The sequence below is a fragment of the Peromyscus californicus genome, unplaced genomic scaffold (assembly GCF_007827085.1).
Source record: "Peromyscus californicus insignis strain IS unplaced genomic scaffold, ASM782708v3 Scaffold_10__1_contigs__length_136768540, whole genome shotgun sequence".
NCBI lineage: Eukaryota > Metazoa > Chordata > Mammalia > Rodentia > Cricetidae > Peromyscus > Peromyscus californicus.
The window spans coordinates 56500495-56520679 of record NW_026294391.1 but is presented as its reverse complement, the minus strand read 5'-3'; the positions used below and the strand labels follow the sequence as shown (position 1 = coordinate 56520679).

Sequence of the window (20185 nt, the reverse complement as noted above, 5' to 3'; positions counted from 1 at the left end):
TTTCCTTTCTAGTCACTTCTTTATTGTGATTTATTTTGTTAGTTATTAGAACAGTTGCAACTGTAATACATTCATGTCAGGGCCACATGCACTCCCACAGCAATTTACCATAACTTAATAGATGCTTTAAAGGAAATGCTGATAGTTTCATTGGTAGTGGGATCAGAAGTATCTTCTCATGTATTACTTTTAAGGAAAGCAGCTTTAATCAATAGAGAGAACTCTGACTTGGAGTTTATACCCATAAATTAATGCTTCTCTCAACCCTCATCAGAGAAGCTTTTATTATTATTATTATTATTATTATTATTATTATTGTAGATAGTAGTTAACACGAAGCCCAGACTGGTCAAGGTGCAGTGAATAAGAGTGCTCAGCTCTAAATGAGAAATCTACATCCCACCACTGATCCCAAGGGATCACACCACACCCAGGGATCATTGTGGAAGAGGGGGCAGAAAGACTTTAAGAGCCAGACATGGTGGATAAATACAAGAATGGATATTCTTTTTATGGATAAAAAAGGGCAGTTGCAGATATGAAATCACAGCACTTGTGACAGAATGCACAAGGCCCTCATAAGCTCAATCCAGATAAAATCCCAGCACGGAGAGGGGAGGTGGGTATGAAGTGGCACCCCTAGCTAGGCAGCTGTTGGCGACTGACAGCTGCTGGGAGAGCCAGAGTCCGTTTTCTTTAAGAGTGGGGCACCTGCTGCTGGACCATGCTCCAGTGGAAGGCCATGCATCAAGAGTATTTGGACAGCACAAACTGTACTCGCTGGGTTAAAAAAAAAAGACACAGAATTGGTTGGGTAGAGAAATGGGGTGGATCTAGAAGGAGCTGGGTGAATATGATCAAAATACATTGTACAAAATTCTCAAAGAACCAATAAAAATAAATAAAATATATAGTAAAATGAAAAAGAGGGGGTCAGGAAGTTGCCAAGGGGTTGGGCTGAGTTAAGGTCAGAAGTGGGAGTAAATAGGATCAATGTACATTGTATGCATGCATGCATGAAACTCTCCAAGAATTAATAAAAACACTACATTAAAATAAAAATATTTTAAAATTAAAAAGGTTTTCAAACTTTATAGCAGACATTCTTGTTACATGTATAAACACACATAAAAGAGGAACAGAGAAATATCTTATAAAGTACCCATTAATAAGCACTCTTAGCTTTTTATGCTTATTTAGAAAGCTTGTAGGCATATTAATATATATTTTTATTAAATGTGATGAAATTAAAATCTTGTTTGATGATCTTTTTGTATGTAAAGTATTTGCCTGTTTGTTTTTGCGGTGCTGGTGATCAAACCCAGGAATTTGAACACACATTCTATTACCAAGCAACATCTTCAATTTTTCTTTTTCTAGCTAAATAATTATATTTCTACATTCTGTTTCTTAACAATTTTTTCAAATTTACTTTCAACTGATTTGTTTTACTAGCATATATTAATTATAAACAATGGTTTCATTTGGCTATTTTCTTATACGTAATGATATAATTTGATCCCATTCAGCACTTCCATTACCCTGTCTCATCCCCCTGCTATTCTTCCCAATTACATTGTTGTTTTTAATATGGAGGCATTTAATTAATCACTTTTGACGGACATTTAGGTTGTTTTGAGTTTTTTATGAAAACTAAAAATTATAATAAATAAAATAAAATATAAAAAGTGTGCTCAAAGTCCTTTCTTCTACTTCTTTTCTGGTCACAGAAGGGCTCCCATAGAACTTCTGCTTAGTAAGCAATTGTCATATCCCTTGTAGGGGGACACAAAAGTATAGATAAGATTGTTATTAGATTATATCACATTTCCCACAAGCATTAATGAGTACATCATCTCAACAATATAAGGATTCCTTTTTGTTCTAACATCACTCACTCTGACTAATAAATCAATCTTATGAATTCCACCACGGGCCTCTAAGCCCACCCCTATAACTGTCACATCCATTCCTTTCTCTTCAAGGCCATGGTAGTTTTCCAGTTTCTAGACAGAAAATGCAAGGGAGCTAGAGCTGTCCCATACTAGAAGTATCTAAGTAATAGAGACTAAATCAATAACTTCTTCTCAATTCCATAATCTGTAAGATAAACTCATCTGTTTTCTTTATACGCTTCAAAACCTTATTCTTACCTAATTCAGAGTACTACCATTGTCACATGTTGGTTTCATGATAAGAATCCACATTTTTCTATATCCTTCTAATCCCCTCTATCTGTAATCATCATACTTTCTAGATGCAAAACCCCACAGATATATCAGAGTGGGACAGATAGCTGTGAAGAAGTTCAGACTTCTTTGATAAGCAGAAAATTGAGATGAGACAGACTTTGATCAACATGTACAGACAGTCTGCTTTTTTGCCATTGGGAAAAGAATGCTTTATGATAGGATCAGAGTTAGCATTGTCCAGTGATATTCTAGTTCTAAACCAACCACAGAATGATCATAAGGCAAGTGAGTTTCCTTCTGATTCCTCATCTGCTCTATTAGGGAAAACTACATACTCCATCTTTATTCGAGACCTAAGATCAATGAAGGAAAACAAACAAGCTGGAATTCTGTATCCCATTAAATTCTCCCTTAAAACAGGAGAACTAGACTGTCTAACAAATAAAAATTGAGGAAATTTGTTGCCAGTAGATATACTTGGAAGAAATGTTAACAGGTCAGGAATTTGGATCTGCATAAAGAAGGGAAGTGAGTTAGAGAACAGATGAAGGAAGATAAGAAACAAGATCTAAAGAAGTACCACACCAATAGACATGCTAATACGGAAGGGGACATCTCATAGGCCTCACCCGGACAAAGAACTACAGGAAGCTGAGAAAAGCAGAGAGGGGGAGAAATAGTCCTTTCTAGGGATGAGCCCCCTAATTGGTTATGTGAGACCAAGTGATCAGCCCTGAAGTCATATACACACACAAAAGCAAATGGACTCAGCAGGTTGCACTGACTTAAGTGTTTATATATGTAACAAAGAAAAAGTCCATGAGTTTGGGAGGAAGCAAGGTAAGGAGGTACAGGGAGGGGTACAAGGGAGGAAAAGGGAGAGAGGGGGAAATGATGCAGTTAAATTTTATCTTTAAAAGCTAAAAATAATACATTTCAGGAAGTAATATGCCTTAAAACATTTTACTTTTTATTCTCAAATTAGTCGGTAACAGTTTTGTTGAAAATAATAATAGGAAATATATATTCCATAGTTATGGCTTATGGATCTGTGAAACAAATGATAACCAGAGCTGTCCATGTGACAGTGGGCTCATCAGTGGCTACACAACTGGAGAAAGGACTCCCCTCCCTAACCTCTGTAAATGGTTGCTAGCTGCTTCCCAGGGTACAGTGAGCCACATACATGTACCTCTCTCCCTCATGGCTGACTGTTGACAGACTCAGTTTTGTTCAGATCCAGAGCAGGCAAGCACAGCTGCTCTGAGTTCACAATTGCAATGACTATGTCATGCCCAGAAGGTAGCATTTCATGGCCCTTCTGCCTATCGTCTGCTTCTTATATTCTTTCTACACCTCAGTCATGATGTTCCTCAAGCCTTAGAAGGGGTGGTGTTGTTTAGGCCTGAGTACTCAACAGTTACTTATTCTCAGCTATGAGTCTTCTCTCACTGCTATTCATCATAAAAAGAAGTTTCCCAAAGGCTGAAAATACCATGTGTGTATGGGTATAAATATAAATACAAATATTTAGAAAGTGATTTGGTGCTATGTTCATTTAGCAAAACAACATTAGAAAACTCTATGAGTTTTTTTTTAACCAGCTTTATAGTTTCAGGCATTAATTTCCTTCTGTCTGTGGAGCAGGTCTCACATTTATCACATAGTGGGTAAGGTGCCTTCATAATACTCATCCACTATTTCACCAGTGGACACATCCTGGTAGGTAGGTGGTATTAAAGGACACAAGGTCAACATCTGGGTGAAAGTATTGATGTGTTTTGTATTGGTGAGTTTTCTCCCCTAGCATCCTATATTGCATCTTCTGGCACAATATATGTTAGCCAATAGGGAGGGATCTTCTAGTTAAGTTCCAGCTTGATTTGTTTACGTCATGCAGCCAAGGTATGTGATGTTTTCAGCTATAGAGTTTTACTGTCTGGTGTAGTGGAATATTATTTTAAGGTATGTTATTTTTGTTTGTATTGCATTTGTTTAACTCTGTGAAGCTGTGTTACTGTGCCTGTCTAAAACACCTGATGGTCTAATAAAGAGCTGGCCAACAGGGAGGCAGCAGAAAGGACAGGCAGGGCTGGCAGGTGGAGAGAATTAATAGGAGCAATCTGGAAAGGGAGATCCAGAAGGAGCTAGAGAAGAGGAGGACATCAGGGGTCAGTCACCCAGCCACCCAGCTACGCAGCAAACCACAGAGTAAGAGTAAGATTTACAGAAGAAAGAGAATGGGAAAAGCCCAGAGGCAAAAGGTAGATGGGATAAGTTAAGTTAAGGAAAGCTGGTTAGAAACTAAGCTGAGCTAAGGCCGGGCATCTATAAGTAATAATAAGCCTCTATGTGTGATTTATTTGGAAGGTGGGTGATGGGCCCCCCCAAAAGAGTAAATAAACAACAATAGCCTAGTTTTGTTGGGAAACCAAGAATGAGGGCAATAGCTTGTGTTGCTTTGGAGGGCTGTGATAACTTCTTGATCCTCAACTCATATGTCTTCTTATATCCTTAGTTTTGGTTAACTCTCTGTCTCTATCTCCTCCTGTCCTTTGTCCTTCCAGACCCCTTTCCATTTAAACGTTACCATCCTAGTAGTCTTCCCCGCTGTACTTTCATTTCACATGAATTCTACTGTTTGTCCCATTCAGGCCTCTTTTGCCAACCCACGGCCCTTGTACAACCTCCTGTTCTACGTAGATATTCTAAGTTAAACAAAAAAAATCTAAAATTAGAGGCCGGCCCCCAGCTCCCATCTTGCTCCGGACTTCCCTTTTGGAAAACTGGTGAGTACCCTTCCTTGCCCCAGACCCCATCCCTGGGCACCAGCCACTCCAGGGAAGACCTGCCCAACTTGGCCCCAGGTTCTGGCCACCCGGCAGGTTCCCTGCTAGCCCCATCGGGAAGGATCCCCTTCTCCAAGACCCCTGGCAGACCCTGCAGTCTCCACGCCCTGCCCCCACGCCCATCCGCCTGAGCCCCAAGCCTCTTCCTGAGACTTAGGGGCCGGCCCCCAGCTCCCATCTTGCTCCGGACTTCCCTTTTGGAAAACTGGTGAGTACCCTTCCTTGCCCCAGACCCCATCCCTGGGCACCAGCCACTCCAGGGAAGACCTGCCCAACTTGGCCCCAGGTTCTGGCCACCGGGCAGGTTCCCTGCTAGCCCCACCGGGAAGGATCCCCTTCTCCAAGACCCCTGGCAGACCCTGCAGTCTCCACGCCCTGCCCCCACGCCCATCCGCCTGAGCCCCAAGCCTCTTCCTGAGACTTAGGGGCCGGCCCCCAGCTCCCATCTTGCTCCGGACTTCCCTTTTGGAATACTGGTCTGGCTGAACCAAGTGTGCGGATAAGGCCAGTAACGAAGCACAAGGAGATGGGCAGACGTCAAGGCAGAAACATATACAACAAAATTAATAGCAATACAGCATCACCAGGCCCTAGCCCTCCTCCAACACCTAGACCTGAACATCAGAAATTGGAAGAAGCAGAAGAAAACAGCCTTATGAATGACATCATGAAGAAGCTAGAGGCTTGTGTAGAGGAAAAGACAAAAAAATGTGAAGAACGCTGTAAACAACTAGAGGAAAGGGCAAACAAATTAGAAGAAATCAATAAAGTCCTGGAAGAAAACAATAAAATACTGAGAGAAAATCAAGAAAAATCAATGAAACAAATGAAGGAAACAGTCCAAGACCTGAAAAGGGAAATAGAAAAAATGAAGAAGACACAAACAGAGGGAATGCTGGAAATAGAAAATCTGAGAAAACGATTGGGAACTTCAGATGCAAGTATAATCAACAGAATGCAAGAGATGGAAGAGAGGATCTCTAGCGTTGAAGATACAGTAGAAGAAATACATTCATCAGTCAAAGAAAACACTAAAGCCAACAAAGTCATGAACCAAAATGTCCAAGAAATTTGGGACACCATGAAAAGACCAAACCTAAGAATAATAGGGGTCGAAGAAGGAGAAGAATACCAACTCAAGGGCACAGAAAATATATTCAACAAGATCATAGAAGAAAACTTTCCCAACTTAAAGAAGGAAATGCCTATGAAGATACAAGAAGCTTATAGAACACCAAACAGACTAGACCCCCAAAAAAAGTCCCCTCGCCACATAATAGTTAAACAACTAAACGTACAGAATAAAGAAAGAATATTAAGAGCAGCAAAGGAAAAAGGCCAAGTGACATATAAAGGCAAACCCATCAGAATAACACCCGATTTCTCAATGGAGACTTTGAAAGCCAGAAGAACCTGGACAGATGTAATGCAGACACTAAGAGACCATGGATGTCAGCCTAGACTAATATACCCAGCAAAACTTTCAATCACCATAGATGGAGTGAACAAGACATTCCATGACAAAGCCAGATTTAAACAATACTTATCCACAAACCCAGCCCTACAGAAAGCACTAGAAGGAAAATTCCAACCTAAGGAAGTCAGATACACCCTCGAAAACACAGGCAACAGATAAAGCCACAGCAGTAAACCCCAACGTATAGAAGTACCCACACATCACCACCAAAAAATAACAGGAATGAACAATCACTGGTCATTAATTTCCCTCAATATCAATGGACTTAATTCACCTATAAAAAGACATAGGCTTACAGAATGGATACGAAAGCAGGACCCATCTTTCTGCTGCATACAAGAAACACATCTCAAATTCGAAGATAGACACTACCTAAAAATAAAAGGCTGGGAAAAGACTTTCCAATCAAACGGTCTTAAGAAACAAGTGGGTGTAGCCATCCTGATATCCAGCAAAATAGACTTCAAACTAAAATCAATCAAAAGAGATCAAGAAGGGCATTACATACTCATCACAGGAAAGATCCACCAAGATGAAGTCTCAATTCTGAATATTTATGCCCCAAACACAAGGGCACCCACATATGTAAAAGAAACATTACTAAAGCTTAAATCACATATAAAACCCCACACATTAATAGTGGGAGACCTCAACACTCCACTTTCACCACTGGACAGATCTCCCAAATTGAAACTTAACAGAGAAATAAAGGACTTAACTGATGTCATGACTCAAATGGACTTAATCGATATCTACAGAACATTCCATCCTAACAAAAAAGAATATACCTTCTTCTCAGCACCCCATGGAACCTTCTCTAAAATTGACCACATACTTGGCCACAAAACAAATCTAAACAGATACAAAAGAATTGGAATAACCTCCTGTGTTCTATCAGACCACCATGGTCTAAAGTTGGATTTCAACAACAACAAAAACTACAGAAAACCTGCAATCTCATGGAAACTGAATAATACCCAACTGAATCACCAATGGGTTAAGGAAGAAATAAAGAAAGAAATTAAAGACTTCCTAGAGATCAATGAAAATGAAGACACCACATATCCAAATTTATGGGACACTATGAAAGCAGTACTAAGAGGGAAATTCATAGCACTAAATGCCCACATAAATAAGTTGGAGAAATCTCACACTAGAGACTTAACAGCATACCTGAAAGCTCTAGAACAAGAAGAAGCACAGTCTCCCAGGAAAAATAGACGCCAGGAAATTATCAAAGTGAGAGCTGAAATCAATAAAATAGAAACAAAGAGAACAATACAAAAAATTAATGAAACAAAGAGTTAGTTCTTTGAGAAAATCAACAAGATAGACAAGCCCTTATCCAAACTAACCAAAAGACAGAGAGAGAGCATCCAAATCAACAAAATCAGAAATGAAAAGGGGGACATAACAACAGACATTGAGGAAATCCAGAGAATCATCAGGTCATACTTCAAAAACCTCTATTCGACAAAACTGGAAAACCTAAAAGAAATGGATAACTTTCTGGATAGGTACCACATACCTAAGTTAAATCAAGACCAGATAAACTATTTAAATAGTCCAATAACCCCTAACGAAATAGAAACAGTCATTAAAAGTCTCCCAACCAAAAAAAGCCCAGGACCAGATGGTTTCAGCGCAGAATTCTACCAGATCTTCAAAGAAGAGTTAATACCAATACTCTCTAAATTGTTCCACACAATAGAAACAGAAGGAACATTACCAAACTCCTTCTACGAGGCTACAATTACCCTAATTCCTAAACCAAACAAGGATACAACAAAGAAAGAGAACTACAGACCGATCTCCCTCATGAACATTGATGCAAAAATACTCAATAAAATACTGGCAAACAGACTCCAAGAACACATCAAAACAATTATCCACCATGATCAAGTAGGATTCATTCCAGGGATGCAAGGGTGGTTCAACATACGAAAGTCCGTCAATATAATACACCATATAAACAAACTCAAAGAAAAAAACCATATGATCATCTCACTGGATGCAGAAAAGGCATTTGACAAAATCCAACACCCCTTCATGATAAAGGTATTAGAGCGATCAGGAATACAGGGAACATACCTAAACATAATAAAGGCAATTTACAGCAAGCCAACAGCCAACATCAAATTAAATGGAGAGAAACTCAAAGCAATTCCACTAAAATCAGGAACGAGGCAAGGCTATCCACTCTCCCCATACTTATTCAATATAGTACTTGAAGTTCTAGCCAGAGCAATAAGACAACATAAGGAGATTAAGGGGATACAAATTGGAAAAGAAGAAGTCAAGCTTTCCCTATTTGCAGATGACATGATAGTATACTTGAGCGACCCCAAAGATTCCACCAAGGAACTGATACAGCTTATAAACACCTTCAGCAACATAGCAGGATACAAGATCAACTCAAAAAAATCAGTAGCCCTCCTATATACAATGGACAAAGAAGTGGAGAAGGAAATCAGAGATACATCACCCTTTACTATAGCCACAAATGACATAAAATACCTTGGGGTAACACTAACCAAGCAAGTGAAGGACCTATATGACAAGAACTTTAAGTCCCTGAAAAAAGAAATTGAAGAAGATGTCAGAAAATGGAAAGATCTCCCATGCTCATGGATAGGCAGGACTAACATAGTAAAAATGGCAATCTTACCAAAAGCAATCTACAGATTCAATGCAATCCCCATCAAAATACCAACACAATTCTTCACAGACCTGGAAAGAATAATACTCAAATTCATATGGAAAAACAAAAAACCCAGGATAGCCAAAGGAATCCTGTACAATAACACAACTTCTGGAGGCATCACGATCCCTGACTTCAAGCTCTACTATAGAGCTACAGTAATAAAAACAGCTTGGTACTGGCATAGAAACCGACATGTGGACCAATGGAATCGAATTGAAGACCCTGACATTAATCCGCACACCTATGAACATATAATTTTTGACAAAGAAGCCAAAAGTGCACAATGGAAAAAAGAAAGCATCTTCAACAAATGGTGCTGGCAAAACTGGATATCAACATGTAGAAGGCTGCAAATAGATCCATATCTATCACCGTGCACAAAACTTAAGTCCAAGTGGATCAAAAACCTCAACATAAATCCAGCTACTCTGAACCTGCTAGAAGAGAAAGTAGGAAGTAGTCTTGAACGCATTGGCATTGGAGACTACTTCCTAAATAGAACACCAGTAGCACAGACTCTGAGAGAAACAATCAATCAATGGGACCTTTTGAAACTGAGAAGCTTTTGTAGAGCAAAGGATACGGTCAACAAGGCAAAGCGACAGCCTACAGAATGGGAAAAGATCTTCACCAACCCCACATCTGACAGAGGACTGATATCCAGAATATATAAGGAACTCAAGAAATTAGACATCAAAATGCCCAACAGTCCAATTAAGAAATGGGCTATAGAACTAAACAGAGAATTCTCAACAGAGGAAACTCAAATGGCCGAAAGACATTTAAGGAATTGCTCATCATCCCTAATCATCAGGGAAATGCAAATCAAAACAACTCTGAGATACCACCTTACGCCTGTCAGAATGGCTAAGATCAAAAACACTGAAGACACCTTATGCTGGAGAGGATGTGGAGCTAGGGGAACTCTCCTCCACTGCTGGTGGGAATGCAAGCTTGTACAACCACTTTGGAAATCAATATGGCGCTTTCTTAGAAAATTGGGAATCAATCTCCCCCAAGATCCAGCTATACCACTCTTAGGCATATACCCAAGAAATGCTCAACCACACCATAAGAGCACTTGTTCAGCTATGTTCATATCAGCATTGTTTGTAATAGCCAGAACATGGAAACAACCCAGATGCCCTTCAACTGAAGAATGGATAAACAAAATGTGGTACATATACACAATGGAATACTACTCAGCAGAAAAAAACAATGGCATCATGAGGTTTGCAGACAAATGGATGGATCTAGAAAAAATCATCCTGAGCGAGGTAACCCAGACTCAGAAAGACAAACATGGTATGTACTCACTCATAGCAGGATACTAGACATGAAACAAGGATGAATTGTCTGCTACTCACATCACCAGGGAGGCTACCCGGAAAACAGGACCCCAAGAAAGACACAGGGATCGCCCAATGACAGAGAAATGGAATGAGATCTACATGAACAGCCTGGACATGAGTGGGGGTAATGAAAGGCGAGGGTCGAGGGAAAGAGAGCTTGGGGGAGCGGGAGATCCCAGCTGGATCAACAACAGAGAGGGAGAACAAGGAATAGGAGACCATGGTAAATAAAGACCACATGAGAACAGGAAGAAGCAAAGTGCTAGAGAGGCCCACAGAAATCCACAAAGATACCCACACAACAGACTGCCGGCAATGGTCGAGAGACAGCCCGAACTGACCTACTCTGGTGATGGGATGGCCAAACACCCTAATTGTTGTGCTAGAAACCTCATCCAACTACTGAGGGATCTGGATGCAGAGATCCATGACTAGGCCCTGGGTGGATCTCTGGGAGTCCAATTAACGAGAATGAGGAGGGTTTATATGACCGAGAATTGTTGAGACCAAGGTTGGATAAAGCACAGGGACAAATAGCCAAATGAATGGAAACACATGAACTATGAACCAATGGCTGAGGTGTCCACACTGGATCAGGCCCCCCGAATGGGTGAGACAGTTGATTGGCTTGATCTGTTTGGGAGGCATCCAGGCAGTGGGACCAGATCTTGTGCTCATTGCATGAGTTGGCTGTTTGAAACCTGGGGCCTATGCAGGATTGTTTGGCTCGGCCTGGGAGGAGGGGACTAGACCTACCTGGACTGAGTCTACCAGGTTGACCTCAGTCTGTGGGGAAGGCTTTGCCCTGGAGGAGATGGGAATGGGGGGGGCGTTGGGGGGAAGGTGAGGGGGACGGGAGGGGGGAGAACAAGGGAATCCGTGACCGATATGTAGAACTGAATTGTATTGCAAAATAAATTAAAATAAATTAAAAAAAAAAAGAGAAAGAAAGAAGAAAAAAAAAAATCTAAAATTCTGAAATTATGATCTACATATGAGAGGGAACATGCAGTATTTATCTTTCTAGGCCTTTTCCTCAGTATAATTTTTCCAGTTCCATCAATTTTACTAAAATATTCATAATTTCATTTTTTAGTATTGAATAGAAAATTCCATTGTGGAATTACATCATAATTTTTCATTATGCCTTTATCAGTTGATGGACATATGTCTTATTTAGGGTTTCTATTGCTATAATAGAACATTACAATCAAACACAACTTGGGTAAGAAAGAATTTATTTCAGCTTACAACTCTCAGGTCACAGTTCATCACTGAGAGAAGTTAGGGCAGGAACTCAAGGCAGGAACCTGAAGGCAGGAACTGAAGCAGAGGCTATGGAGAATGCTTACTGGCTTGTTGTTCATGGCTTGCTTAGTCTGCTTTCTTATACACCTCAGGACAACTTGCTGAGGGGTAGCACCACCCTGCCATAGAATGGGCCCATCCAATCTAGTTGGGTGCATTTTCTCAATTGAGGTTTCCTTTTCCTAACAGCTCTCACTTGTGTCAAGTCAAAAAAGTGGCCAACACAAAGTTTAGGCTTATTTGTTTTCCTTATTGGTTTTCTATTGTGAAGGAATCATGAATGAACATAGATAGATGTGCAGGTATTCTGTCATAGAGTCCTTTGAGCATATACCCAGGAATGGTACAGTTGGGTCATATGGCAGATCCATTTCTAGCTTTTTGAGGACCATATACACTGATTTCCACAGCGACTGTACATGTGTACACCCTCATCAACAGTCTCTTTCCCTACATCCTCACCAGCATTTGTTGTCCACTTATTTTCTTCTTAAAGACCACTGTAACTGGGGTGAGATGGACTCTGAAAGTGGGTTCTGATTTGCATTTACCTGATGGCTATAGATAGTGAACACTTCTAAAAGTGCTTATTAGCCATTTTTTATTTCCTCTTTTGAGAACTCTTTATTCAATTTCGTAGTCCATAGATTGTGGTGTTTTCTTTAAGTTTAAGTGTTTTGAGTTCTTTGTATCCTCTAGATATTAATCTTCTGTGGGGTTTACAGCTGGCAAAGGTTTTCCCCAATTCTCCTGGTTGCCTCTTAGCTCAGTTAACCATTTCTATTGCAATACAAAAGCATTTTAATAAGGTCCCATTTGTCAGTTGTTAGCCATATTTTCTGAGTACTCAGTGTCTTATTCAGAAAGCCTGTACTTATGCCTATGTCTTACTGTGTACACCCTATGTGTTTAAGCAATTCCAAAGTTTCAGGTGTTACACTGAGATCCTAGATTCATTTGGAGTTCTCTTTTTCGTGTGTGTGTGTGCAGGGTGTGAGATATAGACCTCACTCCCAGTTATACAAAGGTTTTACTTCCACAGATTCTTAATCCAAAATATCACATGAACAGTCTGGTTAAGAGTTTTTGCTTCTTCACAAACTTCACAAGCCAGACCTCCATCACCTGCATTTCTCCTAACAGTATCTTCCAAATTCCCAGAACAGTTCATTAAGCTCTGAGCACTCAATGGTTTTTCTAGCCTAAAGTTCCAAAATTCTCCTCCTTCCTCCCACAGAATATTCCAAGGCATAAAAGCCACATGGTCAGGTCCATCACAGCAAGAGCCTACTCTCTGGCACTGATTATTATTCTAGTTTGTTTCTCTGTTGCTGTGATAAAACACTGACCAAAAATAGCTTGAGGAGGAAAGGTTTATTTGGCTTACATATCCCAATCTGGGTCCATAACTGAGAGAATTCAAGAAGAGACAGGTACCATGTTTACTGGCTTGTGGGATATTCTCTTTCCAGGTGACTCCAGTTTGTATCAAATTGACAAAAACTAAACACTAGTACACATTCCAACACTAACTCAAAAACAAATGAACTATACATTTTTAAAATAAGTTTTATAGCTCTAGGCTTTTTATTACAATAACAGAAAATGGACTGAGGCAACAACCAGAAAGGATTTATTCCTTATATATAAAGCTAGATTAACTTAAAATTAATCAGTTCAATCTATCTTATATCAATAAGCTAAAGAAAAATCAAACAGTCATATCAATAGACGTATCAATAAAATTCCACACACCTTTATGATGAAAAAATTCCATCCACTAGGGGTCAAGGGAATTTCCTCAATTTAATTAAGAATTCTATAAGAAATCCTATAAACCACAAGTTGAGATAACTAGATGCCCCTTAGGACTAAGAACAAGTAAAGGACATCTTTTGTCACCACTATAATTTAGCAATCATTCCGGAAATCCTAGCTCATGCGACAAGGTAAGAAAAGGAAATAAAAGGTAAGGAAGAACTAAGACTGTCTATTCATAAATGCTATAATTTTTCCAGTAGAAAATCTTCAAAAAATTCTCCTGGGGCTAAATAAAAATTAACATAATGTTTCACAGTTAAAAGTCTAATATATAGAAGTCAAATTCTTTCCTACATATCAGTAACAAACAACCAAAATTTGAAATAAAAGATTACAGCACTATTTACCTTAGAATGAGAAAGAAGAAGAGGTGGTATTGTGGTATAGATTTAACAAAATATGAGTAAAAATAAAAAAGATATAATATTGTTAAAATGTCACTTCTTCCAAACTTAACCTATAGATTACATGTAATTATAATGAAAATCTTAGGAAGATTTGTAGATATTAACAAACTGAATCCAAAGTTTATACAGAAAGGTAACAGATACAGAATATCAAATATGATATTGTGGAATAAAAATAAAGTTGGAGACCTGCCATTCTTTGATTCAAAATTTACTATAAAACTATAGCAATCAAACCACTGTGTTATTGTGAAACAGTAGACACAGACTAGTGAAATAGAATACAGAACATAAAAATAGACCTGAAAATAGAGTCAACTGATCTTTGACAAAGGAGAAAAGGCAACCCAACAGAAAAATGATAGTTGTTTTCCTACATGGTGCTAGAACAATTGGGCATCTACACGCAGACAAGTGAATCTAGACACAGACATTATACCTTTCACAAAATTAACTCAAAAGGGGTTAGAGATCCAAACCTTAAGCACAAAGCTTTAAAAATCTTCTGAGACAACATAATAGACTTGTAGTCAACTTTGGGCTTGGTCATGAGTTTTTAGATAGAAAACCAGAAGTATAACTGGAGGGAAAAAAAGCTAAGTTGGTTTTTATCTTCAAATTAGAACCTCTTCAGAGAATGGAATCATTAAGCGAACTTTTAAAAAAGCTGTGGATATCTGGCTTGATGGTACATGCACTTGGGAGGCAGAGGCAGGCAGATTTCTGAGTTCAAAGCCAACTTTGTCTACAGAGAGCGTTCCAGGACAGCCAGGGCCATACAGAGAAACCCTGACTCAAAAAACAAAACAAAAACAATAACACATACACAAACAAAAACCAAAATAAACAAACAAAAAGAAGCCAGAGAAATATTTGCAAAAACACATGATACATGTTTTTTTATAAACTACTTTTATCCAAAAGATATTTGAAAATAAAAAGAATGAAATGGAGAACTCAATTAAGAAATAGGTAAACATCTAAACAGAAAACCCAACAATCAGGAAAGAATCAAATTAAGAAATGTGTAAAGATATGAATAGAGCCGGGCAGTGGTGGCGCACGCCTTTAATCCCAGCACTCGGGAGGCAGAGCCAGGCAGATCTCTGTGAGTTCGAGGCCAGCCTGGGCTACCAAGTGAGTTCCAGGACAGGCGCAAAGCTACACAGAGAAACCCTGTCTCGAAAAACCAAAAAAAAAAAAAAAAAAAAAAAAAAAAAAAAAAAAAAAAAAAAGATATGAATAGAGACTTAACTAAAGAAGATACTAAGAAAGGAAGAAAAGATTTTGTCATGATGAAATTGCAATTTAAGATGATGAGACAGTAGTACACAAAGGCCTAAAATCGAAAACACGGACATCAAATCTGTGAGAGAATATGAAGTTACGGGAACTGCCAGTGCACTGCTGGGGGGAATGCAAAGTGGTACATTTGGGAAACCAGTTTGACAATTCTGTAGAAATTGACCCACAAATCACACTCCTAAATATTTACTCAAAGGATCTAGAAAGGTATGGCCACACAACTTGCATTCAGATGCCTTTAATCAACATTATTCATTATTGGCCCAAACTTTGAGCAACTAAGATGTTATTTAACATACGATTGGATAAACAAATTGTGATATATCCATACAATGAAATATTGCTCAGCAATAAGAAGAAATGAGCTTTCAAGCCACATATGGATTCAGAGAAAACTTAAATGCATATTATTAAGTGAAAGAAGCAAGGCTGAAAATTATATGTACTACCACATGACACTCTTGAAAAGGTAAACTATGAACAGTAAAACCATCAATGGTTGCCGAGGGAAGAGAAGAGAGTGAATATATGGGAAGTCTTTCTGTTCAATTTTCTGTGGATCATAGCTCTTAAAGAAATAAACTATAACTATAAAATATGTTAATAAAATATATACTAGTTTAAAAGTAAAACCTACTACATGTAATTCAGCATGGATCTTTTAGTTTTACACCAAAGCTTCACATCTTTAGCCTCTGTATCTTTATTCTGTCTGTCCTCTGTGCTTGCAAAGTTCTCCTTCAGCTCCACTTTCTTTCAGTGTCTACTCATCCTTCAAGATGCATCTTAGACATCAGTTCTTCTCTGTCCTATGATGTACCGTTCCACTTATCAAATTGCAATCTTTTATTGTGTGTTTTACTTACTATATTGTTAACTCTTTGATGGTAAGGGCTATGAATTGTTCACCACTGTGTCTTCAGTTTCTAAACCATGCCTTTTTATAACAGGGGTTCAAAAATGTTTGTTTGATTAACAAATGAATGGCTGAAGGAGGAGGTAATTATAGATGTGAACCAAGATTCTTCAGACTCCAACTTACTGCATTATGCTGAATCATCCATACCAAGTATACTGACAAATAATTTCCAAATTTGTCCATTTGTACAATTTGCATAATTGTATCAATTTATAGTTTTTTTTTTTTTTTTTTTTTTTTTTTTTTTTTTTTTTTTTTTTTTTTTTTTTTTTTTTTTTTTTTATTTTAATACTTTTATTTAAAAATGCCTTCATTGTCATGAGAACCTAAAGAAACTTTTTGCATTGCTCTCGAAAATGCCTCTGTCTGGCTTTTCTCACTCTGACCTGGAATTGATTTTGGATGTGAAACCAAAGTTTCTGTGGATATCTGACTGTTCCTATGCCATTTATCAAGGAGAGATGTTTACACCCTACAGTCCATCCATGTCATCTTTGTCCTAAATTAAGTCTCAGTGCACGATGAAAGCTACCCTGGGATCCCCTACTGTGTTCTGTTGTTTATTAGCCTATCTCCATGGCAGTGATAAATTGGACATTTCTTTCCAATAAATATTGTTACTGATAGAATAGTTTCTCACAAATTTCCCCTAAATTTTCAAATAAGCTGACCAAGATGTAGAAGACAACCACCTGGGATTACACGGAACTGTAGATCAACATGTGAATGATTAACATTTTAAAATACAGAGTCTTCAATCACAAGAAGCTAGTGCATCTCTTGACTTACTCAGATCACTTGAAGTTTGCACCAGAATATAGTTCTTTATGTAAAACTTTGTCCAGTTTTACAAAATTCATTTGTAGGTAGATGATATTTTATAGTTATTGAAAGTAGTAATTTTAATGTAAATTTGGGTATTAATAAATTAAAAGTTGTATATTGTCTTTGTATCTATAAACTATAAACTCACTAATGAACAATTTGTCCATCTATAGTTAATTACAGGGAATACAGAGTTTTCTCTTCCCTTTTATCTTCCCTTCCCTTCCGTGGCATGGGCGCCTGCTACACATGCCCATTACTTCAGTGCTCTTATTTGTTTTCCAGTCCATCAACTGAAATCAATGGTGCTGGAACATGGCTTTCGGGTCAGTGTTCTCCCAGGCAAGCATGACCAAAACTGAGAAGAACATTTTTTTTTTTTATTTTTTGGCCTAGAATACAAGAACTAGACAGTCTTTTGTGGGTTTCCTTCTGGTCTTTAAATGGCAATTGTCTTGTGATCAAGGAGGATAATTTATCTTGATCACTCCAAAGTATGAGATAGAGATCATGAGAAGAGGAGATGTTGCCAAAATTCACCAAGGTACAGAAGAGACACAGGGAAAAGATACACAACAAATAGGAGTCGGTGCACGCAGCTTCCTGTGGGACACTGAGGGTGGCATGGTTACTTTGTGCTGTAGAAAAAGCTACAGAGAGCTGGCGGGGAAATCAGGCGTGGTAGGAAGGACAAGACTCCTATAGGTGCTTCTCTTCTCAGGGTGGCAGAACTGAATTTATAGTTTTTTTTAGTGGAAATGAAAATGATGTATGTGGAACAAGTACTCAATAAGTGTTCATTTTATTGTTTGTTGGTTGTGCAGGAAGTATATATAGATGCCTTCTATTCTTTATGTAGAGAGCAATACCAGGGACCAGTCATAATAAAAAATTTTTCAATACCAGTTGGTAAAGAGATAAGAGGAAAGAAAAGGGAATGGATGATAGATGAGTAGGTATAGAACTAGATACTTTTATTTAAAAGCAGGAGGCAAAGGGGCTGAGTATATAGTTCAGTGGTAGAGTGCTAGTCTAGGGTCAATCGCCAGTGCCACAAAACCAAACAAACAGAACACCAAACAAACGTATCAACATTGTTTATGTCTTCAAATCTTGAAATCTTAAGAGTTTCTTTACTATTCTACTTTACACCATTAGAATTATAAACAGAGAATGCACAAATAAGTGTGGCAAGCCCAATACATTTGTAGAAGATGGAAGCCATTAGCTTCAAAGAAGAGTGAGAATTCTGAATGAAAACCACATGGAATGTCCATGTTCAGAACTCAGATTATGATTCCAACATCTGCTGTGAGCATGAGAAAAAGTCCAGAAAAGGTAGGGCTGTGCAAGTTGATCCCACCCTACTCCATCCCACCCCAATCTCAAGTATTTCTGTGAGAAGGTTTGCATTCTTCATCTACCAATTTCCTTTCTATGCCTTACAGCAGAGGCCCATCTCTGGGTTTCAGGCTTCACAAACATGACTTAAGTTATGAGCAGCTATGAAATTTTCTGGCTCACTTCTCTCTTGGTTTTGGAAAGACTCAAAAAATATTACTGTGGTTAAGGCAACAGTAAACCAGTCCCCCCTAACTGCGGACAGTTCAGAAGCTTAATAGTGCCTTAAAGTTCCATAAGGGATAGGTTTGTTTGTGTTATCAAAGATGTGCCCAAAGTGACAAGCATGTGCTCCTGCTAAAGAAACATTATGCAACATTGAGTCTTTGGTCACAAGTGGTTAGGATGAAAAAAGCTAGGCCTATGAAACAATCTATGAAGATGATTTGAGAAGTAGTACAGTGTAGTGCAGCCTTAAATATTTGTGTGTGTGCATGCTTGAATATATGTGACTGCACATGTATGTGCCCTTATCTGCACATATGTGCAGGTTTGTGTAGAGGCCACAGGTCAGCCTCAGAGTCGTTCCTGAGGAGCTGGTCACCATGTTTTTCTTTTCTAGTACATTGATTTATTGCTTATGTGTCTCTGGTGTGTGAAAGATTACTTGTATAAGCATTGGGACGTATGTTCCATAGCATGCGTGTGGAGGTTAGAAGACAAGATCATTTGTAGGTACTTGTCCTCCCCTTCCACCACATGGATCCCAGAAATTGAACTCAGGCTGTCCGTCTTGGTGGTAAGTATATTTACTTGCTGAATTATCTTGCTGGCTCCATTTTGGCTTGCTGATTGTCTTAGGCTAGTTGGCCAGTGAGCCCCAGGGATCTTGTTGTCAGCACCTCTCTAGTGCTCAGATTATACTCATGTACTACCATACCCAGATTTTATGTAGGGACTAGGGTTTCAAACTTAGGACCTCATGTTTGCATGATAAGTACTTTACTAACTTTTGGGATCTTACTAACTTAACTAACTAACTAACTTAACTAACTTTTGGCATCTCGAATTAGGGTCTCATGTAGTTGAGGCTGGCCTTGAAACCCTGTTCCTCCTGTCTCCATCTCTGCTGTGGGATGGTCTGTATGGCAAATGTGTTGCTGATTGGTCAATAAATAAAACACTGATTGGCCAGTGACCAGGCAGGAAGTATAGGCAGGACAAGGAGGAGAATACAGCTGGGGAGTGGAAGGCTGAGTCAGAGAGACACTGCCAGCCGCCACGATGACAAACAGCATGTGAAGATGCCGGTAAGCCATGAGCCATGTGGCTAGGTATAGATTGATGGAAATGGATTAAGTTAAGCTGTAAGAACAGTTAGCAAGAAGCCTGCCACGGCCATACAGTTTGTAACCAATATAAGTCTCTGTGTTTGCTTGGTCGGGTCTGAGCAGCTGTGGGACTGGTGGGTGACAGAGATTTGTCCTGACTGTGGGGCAGGCAGGAAAACTCTAGCTACACATCTCCCAAGTTCTATACCTTTGTAGTCCTCCATTATAGGGAATATGAGGGAGCTGTATGATATTAACAGATGTTCTTGTAAAAATGGCTGGTTAAAAAGAGTTTAAGAAACACAGCATTAAAGTAAAATAGATTTTTTTTTCAACTGAAGACTTCTCATCTCT

At 38.8% G+C, this 20185-nt stretch overlaps 1 protein-coding gene across 1 annotated transcript in view; it reads right to left on the bottom strand.

The window, feature by feature from the left end:
• The window catches only part of Eda (ectodysplasin A), a 397393-nt gene that overhangs the window by 17646 nt on the left and 359562 nt on the right, over positions 1-20185 (bottom strand).